Below are 11697 nucleotides of genomic sequence, written 5' to 3' on the forward strand. Positions count from 1 at the left end.
TATGTTAGCTTTTCAACAGATATTTAATAAAAGTAAGAGAAAACCTAAGAAATTGTGGACTGATGAGGGTAGAGAGTTTTATAACAAGACATTTATGAATTTTCTAAAAAATAACAGTATTACATTATACAGTACCTTTAATGAAGGGAAGGCAGTTGTTGTTGAACGTTTTAATCGTACCTTAAAAGAGAGACTATATAAAAAATTCACACAACTCGGTTCACAACAATGGTTATCTTTTATTCAGGATATTGTGGATAAGTATAATGACACGATTCACACGTCAACGAATATGAAGCCATCAGAAACATTTACAAAATTAAAATATGAAAAAGAGATTAATGTCAGAAAACCTAAGTTCAAAGTTGGTGATATCGTAAGAATATATAGGTGGAAATCTCATTTTGAAAAGGGTTTTACTGAACGATGGACGAAAGAACTTTTTAAAATTGTTGATGTAATAGATACAGTTCCTTGGACTTATAAAATATATGATTTGGAAGGGAAGAGATTTTAGGTTCATTTTATTCACAGGAATTACAAAAGACAAAACTAAGCAGATAATACACCTTTGTGGACACTAGAGGGACAAGTCCGAGGTGTATTACAGTATATAATGTGTGTCAAGGGGGACGTTCTTAGATCTGTGAACCCCAAACACAGAATCCTCAACTGAATAGTCAAGGCTTAACTTTTGTTTGTGTGTGTGTGTGTGCAATGGGAGCAATAGGTTGGCGCTTCACTCCCTCCTACTATACACCGTTGTGGACACTCGAGGGCCAAGTCCGAGGTGTATAACAGTATATAATGTGTGTCAAGGGGGACGTTCTTAGATCTGTGAACCCCAAACACAGAATCCTCAACTGAATAGTCAAGGCTTAACTTTTGTTTGTTGATGTGTATGTGTGTGTGTGTCCCAACCCTCACATTCAAAATCTCAACCCCAACCCTCACATTTAAAATCTCAACCCCAACTCAATCCTCACCCAACACAATGTCTTTTTCAAAATGAGATTTCCACCTATATATATATATTTTTACGTTTTTTTTTTCTTCTTCCAATTCTGTCTTTTAAGGCTTTCAGGTTTGATGACGTAGAAAGAGGGAGTAAGCCTGCACTTTCTTCCCAGAACTTTCTTGATCTTGCTCCCATCAAGCACCATCCGACAAAGAACTACATCGATAGGTTTAGATCCCAAAGAGTGATAGCAACTCCAAAAGTCTCCAAAATATAAATAAATAAAATAATAATAATAATAAATAAATAAATAAATAAATAAAAGCCCCCAAAAAAGTTTCAAGTGTCCAACATAAACCCAACTTTCCAAGTCTTCAAGGTATAACCACATTCCCGTTGAGTTTCCAAGATATGTATCACATTGTGAGTTATCAATCCAGAACCCACATTTCAAGTATTCAAAGTAAAACCAACTTACAAAGTCTCTTAAGGATAACTCATTTACTGATTTTTTCAAAATTTGTGAGTCTCCAAGGTAGGACCCATATTTAGAACCATCTTGGCAGAACCCTTTTCCTGAGTCTCCAAGGTAGTTATTTAAACCATCAAGGCAGAACTCATTTACTGATTTTTTCAAAATTTGTGAGTCTCCAAGGTAGGCCCCATATTTAGAACCATCTTGGCAGAACCCTTTTCCTGAGTCTCCAAGGTAGTTATTTAAACCATCAAGGCAGAACTCATTTACTGATTTTTTCAAAATTTGTGAGTCTCCAAGGTAGGCCCCATATTTAGAACCATCTTGGCAGAACCCTTTTCCTGAGTCTCCAAGGTAGTTATTTAAACCATCAAGGCAGAACTCATTTCTTGATTTTTTCAAAATTTGTGAGTCTCCAAGGTAAAACTTGTATTCTGGCTCATCAAGGTATAACTTGTTCAGTGGGTATTGTCTTGATAACTCACAATGAGTACTATTGCTGTAAAACTCTTTTTCAGGATTTTGCTGGTCTCCAAGGTATAACTCTTTGGTTGGGTCATCAAGGACGAACTCGTTCTGTGGGTCTTGGTCGCTCATAAGGTCTTCAACCAAGCCAACAATTTCGCCCCAAGTTGTAGCAAAAGCAGTATTTTCATTTCGTATTTCAGACACAATTTCCTGTGAGAGAAAATAATAATGTATTAATTAAGTTATTTAATTATTAAATGAGTATGCTTCAATCAAAGTTTGAAAATAGGAAAATAAAAAATCTTACCTCAATAGATAAGAGGTTTGAATCCAGTTCATCAACTTGAAGGTTTAGTTCCATACAAGACAGAGAGTTCCAAGGAACACCAAAGTCATCGCACTCAAGGTCTTCAACCAAGCCAACAATTTCCACCCAAGTTGTAGCAAAAGCAGTATTTTCATTTCGTATTTCAGACACAATTTCCTGTGAGAGAAAATAATAATGTATTAATTAAGTTATTTAATTATTAAATGAGTATGCTTCAATCAAAGTTTGAAAATAGGAAAATAAAAAATCTTACCTCAATAGATAAGAGGTTTGAATCCAGTTCATCAACTTGAAGGTTTAGTTCCATAGAAGACAGACAGTTCGAGACAAGCACACAAAACACCATTGCCAGCAAAAACAAATGTTTAAAATGGAGCCTGGGTTTGAAGCTTTTATAGAGAAAGACTGGTGGGTGTGGTTTCCTTTGGAAATTCCCTGGGCAAGCCTAGGCAAGCCTTCATTGGGAAATTTTTCAAAACCATAACATCCTGTAATTTTCTAGTGATTTCTTTGTGAGTCAGAGATGAACTGGAAATGATGTAAGAGTGGGCGGGGCTTAGCAAAAGTAGGCGGAGCTTAGGAAAAGTGGGCGTGGCTTAGAAAAAAATACCTTATGAAAAGTGGGCGGAGCTTAGCAAAAGTGGGCGTGGCTTAGAAAAAATACCTCATGAAAAGTGGGCGGGGCTTATTGAATACCTTGTGGAAAGTGGGCGGGGCTTAACAAAAGTGGGCGGGGCTTAAAGAAAAGTGGGCGGGGCTTAACAAAAAATAACCTGTGGCTCAGGAGGTGGTCAAACAAGAGCATTAAGAGAAGTTTATCATTTCGTAATGGCACAAATGGGGTATCTTCAAAAATATAAAGATTCAAATGTTTTGTTTGTCAATATTTTAGATGGGGATTATTGTGCAAAGAAAATTAAACTATTGAAGGAATTTGAGAATGAACAAATCTTTATAGGTTCAATGAGTGAGCTGTTCAACCCCCAGGTGTTCAATTCAATGAGGTTCAACCTCCAGGTTAAAAGGGGAGACAAATAAATATACCTTGGGATAAAAAGGGGGTTTATTTTTAGGGAAAAAAAATATAAATCGCTGAAAATCCCCCATTCATTTACATGGGGAAAAGTGAGCCAGAATCAGTATTCTTACCCTACTTATATATATATATATATACATACATATATACATATATATATATATATACATACATACATACATACATACATATATATATACATACATATATATATATATATATACATACATACATACATACATATATATATATATATATATATATATATATATATATATATATATATATATATATATATATATATATATATATATATATACATACATACATACATACATACATATATATATATATATATATATATATATATATATATATATATATATATATATATATATATATATATATACACACACCCACACATATATCCGCAATCATTATGCGGATCACAACGGATGATCCGCTGTGGCGACCCCTAACGGGAGCAGCCGAAAGAAGAAGATATATACAGTAGACGAGGCGTAAGTCGTCACCATCGGGAGTGAGAAAAAAAAGAGACGACTTAGACATGTGACGACTTATGCGTATGCGAACATTCATAATGACTGTGGGGTGAAGGATGAAGTCGGCGTGGCCTGGACACGTACGTGAGAGGGCGCAACAATCTCTAAGCCGGCTATTGTACCAAAAGGGAAACACAATCCTCGGGGCATAGGTGGGGGTTCATTGGTGAGTTGGAAAGTGATCAAGCAAAGATGGAATTCATGAATCACTTTATCAAAAGTAAAGATAATGAACAACTGTAAGACAACTCATATACCATCGGTGATGGTTTCTGACCATCGACAAATGTGGAATGAATGGCTGTTAGAATTCATTCATTGGAATGAATGTAGAATGAGTTTTCATATGGAATGAAAACTCATATACCATCGACAAATTACATGACACAGTCATTGTGATGACTACCACTCAATACCTATGTGGAAGTGAGTGCAGTGATGTACAAAACAAGCCAATATAAAACCGTGATCGGACTTCAACACGAAGCTCAATCGATCCTTTACTCCTTCGCCAGAGACTGCATTGCGTAGCCTGTCTACCTCTTCAGATGCATGTGGAACGGCGCGCTGACTGAGCTGAACGCAGCGCAGTTATAAATAGCCTATCACTGGCGGTGTAAACCAATGAGCGTGCATCACAATTCCATGAAATCGGGCTTCTCACGAGGTAGAAGTTCTGTGTGACGAGTTAGGCGTGGTAATTTACTTGAGTTTCCATTACGCGGGAACAGACAACATCTGACGACTTAGACATGACGAGTTACACGCTGCCGACTTACGCCTAGTCTACTGTATATATATATATATATATATATATATATATATATAAATATATATATATATATATATATATATATATATATATAGATATATATATATATATGCAGTATACACACTAATAAAAGGGTGTGTGTGTGTGTGTGTGTGTGTGTGTGTGTGTGTGTGTGTGTGTGTGTGTGTGTGTGTGTGTGTGTGTGTGTGTGTGTGTGTGTGTCGCCTCCGTAACTTAAAAACCATAAATCTCGCAGCCAAAACTTTGCATGCATACAAAGAAAACTCAAAGGAAGTGCAAGAGTTAAAATTGGGTGTTTGGGTTAATTAAAACACCCCTTTTGAAGATAAATAACGGCCTTATTTAAATATATCCTTCATCAGGCGTTCCTCGGCCACCTCACTCTCTGGATCTTAAAACGTTTCCTGGGTAACATTGCTGAGTTCTGAAAACGCCACGTTTTTTGACCTGCTCAACCATGCCTCGACTTGGAACAGGCCGCAACGATTTCTTAACGGGAAAATTTTTTTTTTCACTTTCCTCACTCATATTATCGAATGCCAGTTCATCATAGCTACAAATTGCTGGATACATCACTTTTCTAAGTACGAAATGTTTTCAAATTAGGAGCTTGGAGCGATTTCATGCATTATATGATACAATTTTCCACAATCTACTCTCACGGACTAATTGAAGTACATCATCAAAATATTATTTCGAGTTTGAGGATTGATATCGTCCGGATTAAATAAGTGTCTAAATCTGTTGTGAAATCTGATGATTTAAAGCAATAACTAGTCTTATAACTAAGCCAATATACCTATCTACTTTAAGCAAGCAAGGTTATGTTCCCTCCTTCATTCATGCACAAGAAAATATGAAATTTTCAAAGCATTAAACTTATCTTTTTCTACTGTTTGGAGAATTATCTTTTGGGAATGTGCCAAAATTAACCAACTTCATTGAGCTGTATGATTTAATGCATTCACTGCAAGACCTCACACACTGTCCCCCAGAGGGACTGCCGATCCAAAGCATCTGCCAGATCTGTGTCGATATCTTCGGAGGTTTTGTGAGGTGCTCCACAGTGAATCAAAGCAAATCTGGTAAAAGCGGTCGTTTTAACATGAAGTAATAACGTTTTCACGGACCTGCGGTCCCCATATGAAGTTATACCCGATGTACCACATGACACGTGCACAGACGAGCTGGCAAAATGATGGACTTTCTGCAATGTTTATTTTATGGGCGGTTGAACTTTAAGATGTCGTATGTATGTATGTGTGTGTGTACATATATATATATATATATATATATATATATATATATATATATATATATATATATATATATATATATATATATATATATATATATATATTACGGCTGTGGAAATTCGCAGAGCACCATAAAGGTTCCTTAGATCAGTTATCCCGGTAAGTGAGTGTTCAGATAGGTTTCCCCACCGTTGTTTGGAGGGAAATTCTTCGTGTTCACCGGGCTGTGACCCTTTGAGGTAGGTTTTTCTGTTGCTATCGTTATTTTGGACTGACCATATCACTACCACCATTACAGCAACCAACTTCGCCCCCAAACAACCACAACGCCAACAACAACCACCACCAACCATGCCACAATGCCAACCACGCTACAATCGCCACAACAAGTACGCCACCATCTAACCATCTTCGCCGCTACGCCAGCTATCAAACACCATCCTCCACAAACCACGCTACAACCCTTTCCGCGTCGAAAACCGTCCGAGAACGCGAGTAAAAAGACCGAGAAAAGAAGCCCCCAATGGTGCACGGGTTTTCCCGCTTTTTTTTTCTCCGCGTTTGGTGTGAGTGGAAGGGCGAGGCAGCTCGCTCGTGATTGGTGGATACGAGGAATGAGGGACGCCCCTTTTCGAGAAGCTTCTCGAAAAGGCTCGAAGAGAGGCGGAGCCGAAAACGGGGAGGGGCGAAGCGCTGAGCCCCAGGGGATATAAGGCGGACAGCACGCGAGCTTCGTGTCTTGGTCTTCGGGGTGGCCTTTGTCTGTCTTCCTTTGGTGGTTTTCGAGCTGGAACTTAGTCTTGGTCCTTTGTCTTTTGAGTCGGTGTTCGGGTCCATCACTGGTGCGGACCGTCGCTGGTGCGGTCCAAGCTCGTGGCTTTGGTGGTTTCGCCTTCTGGGGTGGACGACGTAGAGGTGCTGCCTTTCCCTCTGAGCGCAAAGTCGCGAGGGTTGTGTGTGGAGGACCAGCTCTGCTACGCAGTCAGGAGGAGAGTGCCGGAGAGAGCTCGCCGACCACAGAGGCACCTCGAGGGTGCAGGTAACCTGCTACGGTCTCGCGGGACCCGTTCGGTCTTCCAGGTCCCGCGTCATAAAGACCCAAGTGGTCCAGCCTGACCTCCTTGTCTGTGAGGGGGTCCTTTTCTTTTGGGCTTTTGAATGAATGTTGTCGTGGCGCCTTCAGTCAAGTAAAACTGTATAAGTGACTGTACATAATAGATAGACGGTATTTGCTCTTTCCTTTGCATTGTGTTTGGCTGTATAGTTAGTTGCATGCGTACATCCCGCAATCTTCAGAAATGAACTGCATGCGTGTTTTGCTTTTGTTCCCTACTTGCCTGCATACGTGTTGTCTAAATAAATGTGCCTGGTTTGAATGTAACCCGTTCGTTGCGTCCTCTTTCCCCGAGTGAAAATGCCATCTTGCATCGTGGAATAAATCGTGGGGTTTCAAACACCCATTAAATCGAATCGGATCCGGCGAGGTCGGCGATAATACCTGCTCGGTTATCACTGCAGAACAGAACAGACGGCTTAAGTGGTTCGTGTCCCAAGCCGACCTGCGTCGAGGTACGGCTGCCCGGCCGGCTCCCCGCGTGGATACTTAGGTATATCAAATTCGGCGAGTGACCCTATCTTGCGCGGGTAGACAATTGACATGGCCGTGGTGGGGTTGAAGACCCACCCGTGACATGGTTCTGGCGTTAGCTCCGGAAAGTCACGACTGAATTGTCCGTCCGGTGGGCGACGCGGTTGCGATTAGAGGTACGCGGCCGATCGCACGCCGGCGGGCTCGAATTCGTAACAATATATATATATATAGATATATATATAGATATATATATAGATATATATATATATATATATATATATATATATATATATATATATATATATATATATATATATATATATATATATATATATATATATATATATATATATATATATATATATATATATATATATATATATAGATATATATATATATATATATATATATATATATATATATATATATATATATATATATAGATATATATAGATATATATATATATATGTATATAGATATATATATATATATATATATATATATATATATATATATATATATATATATATATATATATATATATATATATATATATATATATATATATATATATATATATATATATATATATATATATATATATATATATATATATATATATATATATATATATATATATATATATATATATATATATATATATATATATATATATATATATATATATATATATATATATATATATATATATATATATATATATATATATATATATATATATATATATATATATATATATATATATATATATATATATATATATATATATATATATATATATATATATATATATATATATATATATATATATATATATATATATATATATATATATATATATATATATATATATATATATATATATATATATAGATATATATATATATATATATATATATATATATATATATATATATATATATATATATATATATATATATATATATATATATATATATATATATATATATATATATATATATATATATATATATATATATATATATATATATATATATATATATATATATATATATATATATATATATATATATATATATATATATATATATATATATATATATATATATATATATATATATATATATATATATATATATATATATATATATATATATATATATATATATATATATATATATATATATATATATGTAAAAGCCTAGAAGCGAACGTAGAATTATTCTTACATTCGCTTCTCACTTTACCTATTACCTCAACATTACCTTCACAACAACAACTACACCGCCTCGAACAGGATCTCATCTGAAAAAAAAAATCCTCAATATTACCTTCATGACAACTACACTGCCAAGAACAGGATTTCATCTAAAAAAATAAATGCTTGATTGAACGTAGAATTCTTCTTACATTCGCTTCTGACTTAACCTATAACTTGTTCACAACTGTATACGCAATTTCCGGTTACTTCGGCCTGGATTCGGGATCAGCGATCAAATAATGTAAATCACGATTAAAAATTATTTTTTGATGATGCAGGAGATATCTTAATTAAAATCAGTGGAGGAAATATACACCATGTCTGATATTATTTGGTGTCTTTCATGTCTCCGACGATGCCTTTATCTCCCGGCATGCATCATTCCCCATGACAAAAACCGGAAACGAAAAAAAACCAGAAGCAAAAAAAAAAACGGAAGCAAAAGGGTCATAGGCAACGACACAGATTCCAAATTGCCATGGTATTGTGTTGTTGTTGTTTCCTATTCTCTCATGTGCACGCGTTAAGTAATATTCATAGGATAGAAATAAAACCCAATCGTGTTTATACATTGCACAGCGTTTAAAAACAACCGGAAGCAAAAGGGTCATAGCCAACGACACGGATTCAAAATCGTCAGAGGTATTGTGTTGTTGTTTCCTATTCTCTAATGTGCATGCGTTAAGTATGAAGCTCACTGCGTTCGCTATAATTATGGATTAACGGGTTTGGGGTGGATTCATGTGGGTAGAAAAGATCGAGGATTTGGATGAGGGACGATAAGAGGTGGTGGTGAATAGCTGTTTTGAAGACCTGGAGGGAAGAATGGCATTGAACAGAGTTTGGGAGTTTATTACAAAGGCAGGAAAAAAGAGGAATGAAAGAGTGAAAGTGCGCTGTGATTCGTGATTTTGGTAGTTTTACCAGAAGGGGGTTGTTGGCGGGACTTAAGCGCCCTTTGGAAATATGGTGGGGACAAATCGCAGGCAGAACAGGGGGAGGCAAAACCGGAGAGGAGACGGTAGAAGACAGAAAGATCACCAACCTGCCTGCAGCGAAGACTCAGCCTTTTCCCGGAAGATACCAATGATCCTCAATGCCTTGGTTTCCACAGCGTGAAGCTGAGAAAGGTGAGGGGCAGGAGCATCAGCCCAGAGGGGAGAGCAGTACTCCATCAGGCTGCGGACGAAAGCTTTGTATGTGGTCAGGAGCTGAAGTGGACCGATGAAGAACTTTGCACAATGGAGAATGCCCAGTCGGCGACTGGCTTTGTCGGCAAGGTTGGAAATGTGGCTTTCCCTGGAAAGATAATGGCAGATAGTGAGATGCTGACGCTTGAATGAAAGTACTTCTTTCAGAGGATTGTTGAGGAAGTAGATGGGGGGGTGGGGGGGAGGGTTCCAAATGGTCCTTTCGGAAAGACGTAGTGAGAGTGTGAGATTTGTCAGGATTGAAAGACATTTCACGTGTTGGACCAGTTTGTGATTTTATCCAGATCTGCAGAGAGCGAAGAAGCTGCTGCTTGCCGGTCTGAGGGATGACATGTTATGGCAGAGGGTGGATTCATCAGCAAAGAGATAAAGAGGATTTTCCAGATAGTCGGAGAGATCATTGATGAAAACCAGAAAAAGAACAGGGCTCAGAACGCTGCCTTGAGGAACTCCAGCTTGGACAGGAAGAGGGGATGAAAGAACTCCATTTAGGGCCAGACGTTGGCTGTGACAGGAGAGGAAGTATGTGGGCCATGAGTGGAGATGGCCTTGGATACCATAGGAAGAGAGTTTGGTGAACAGGGCAGGGTGCCAGACCATCTCAAAAGCACGAGATATGTCGAGGGATATCGCTCTGATTTCATGTCTGGCATTGAGTACCTCCATCCATTGTTGGGAGAGCAGAAGCAGCATATCCAGAGTGGAGTGACTTGGTCTGAAAGCAAAGTGACCTGGTCAGCATTTCCATGGTAGAGTGACCTGGTCTGAAACCAAACCTTAACCAAATGGCAGTGTAATCAATTTCAATGAAACATAAATACAAATGGGGGAAACAATATATATGGACCACCCTCTGGTATTAACCACTTTTTGTCTTGCCGATGCATAATTATAGCCAATGCAAAGTTTTCTTTGGCTGGTGTTAGTTTTCACTTCTACAATTCCATATAACCATTGCATAATTCCCTTTTGAGTGAGTTGTGGTCCATTGTATGTCCTCTGGAGATGTTTCTCCCCAAATATTTCCTGACAATCTGTTTCCTGGATGATTACAAATAGTGCATCAATTTTACATGGAATCATCAATAAAACCCCAATAATCAATGATATCTCTCAGCGGGAGACTGAAGCCCTCATACACTTCGATCTTCACAGACGGGCTCCTATTGATGGCCTTTCAGTCTTCACTCTTCAACTATATCTCATCTAAACTTGCACCCTCACAACACCGTACCTACTTCACTACCGATACCTCCCCCAGATTGCATTCGTTCATCAATTCCTCATTGTCCTCCTTCACTAATTCCCAGAGCTAATTCCTCAATTTCCTCCACTCAACTCCATTTGTTTCCTCCAATATTATGTTGTCTGCATGATCGCTTCCCTGAGTTCAATAGTTTGTCCTTTAAGGTGGCTGTCCACCACCATCTCATCTTCATCCATATGTCTATGAATCGCCCAGGTTTCCAATGAACCTCGATCTATGCATCAAAATCACAAACCAATTGCTGTACGACTCTTGGGGAAAACATTTGTGTTGTCAAAACTCTTCCTTGCAGATTATATTTTGCATAAAAATGTCATATTAAGCATCAAATGAACAAAGCCAGATGGAGTCATTGACTACATTTGTTTATTATTTGTCTGGTCATGCATTGTCAGCACTCAGAGCCTGCACATCTTTAATTCCATTTATAGTTTATCATGCTTTACATTTGATGGGCTTTGCAACTTATTTTAGTAATCGTTTCTG

The 11697-nt window shown here is 37.3% G+C and overlaps 1 long non-coding RNA gene across 1 annotated transcript; it reads right to left on the reverse strand.

The window, feature by feature from the left end:
* Positions 1-219: 219 nt before the first annotated feature.
* Positions 220-3363, reverse strand: LOC147023447 (uncharacterized). The gene is made up of 2 exons (XR_015060192.1): positions 2209-3363; positions 220-2111 (listed from the first exon to the last, which is right to left on the reverse strand). It is a non-coding gene; the product is annotated as an uncharacterized LOC147023447 (long non-coding RNA).
* Positions 3364-11697: the final 8334 nt, after the last annotated feature.

Source organism: Eptatretus burgeri, chromosome 7 (assembly GCF_056783735.1).
Source record: "Eptatretus burgeri isolate ZD-2024b chromosome 7, Ebu_testis_v1, whole genome shotgun sequence".
In the NCBI taxonomy this organism is placed as follows: domain Eukaryota; kingdom Metazoa; phylum Chordata; class Myxini; order Myxiniformes; family Myxinidae; genus Eptatretus; species Eptatretus burgeri.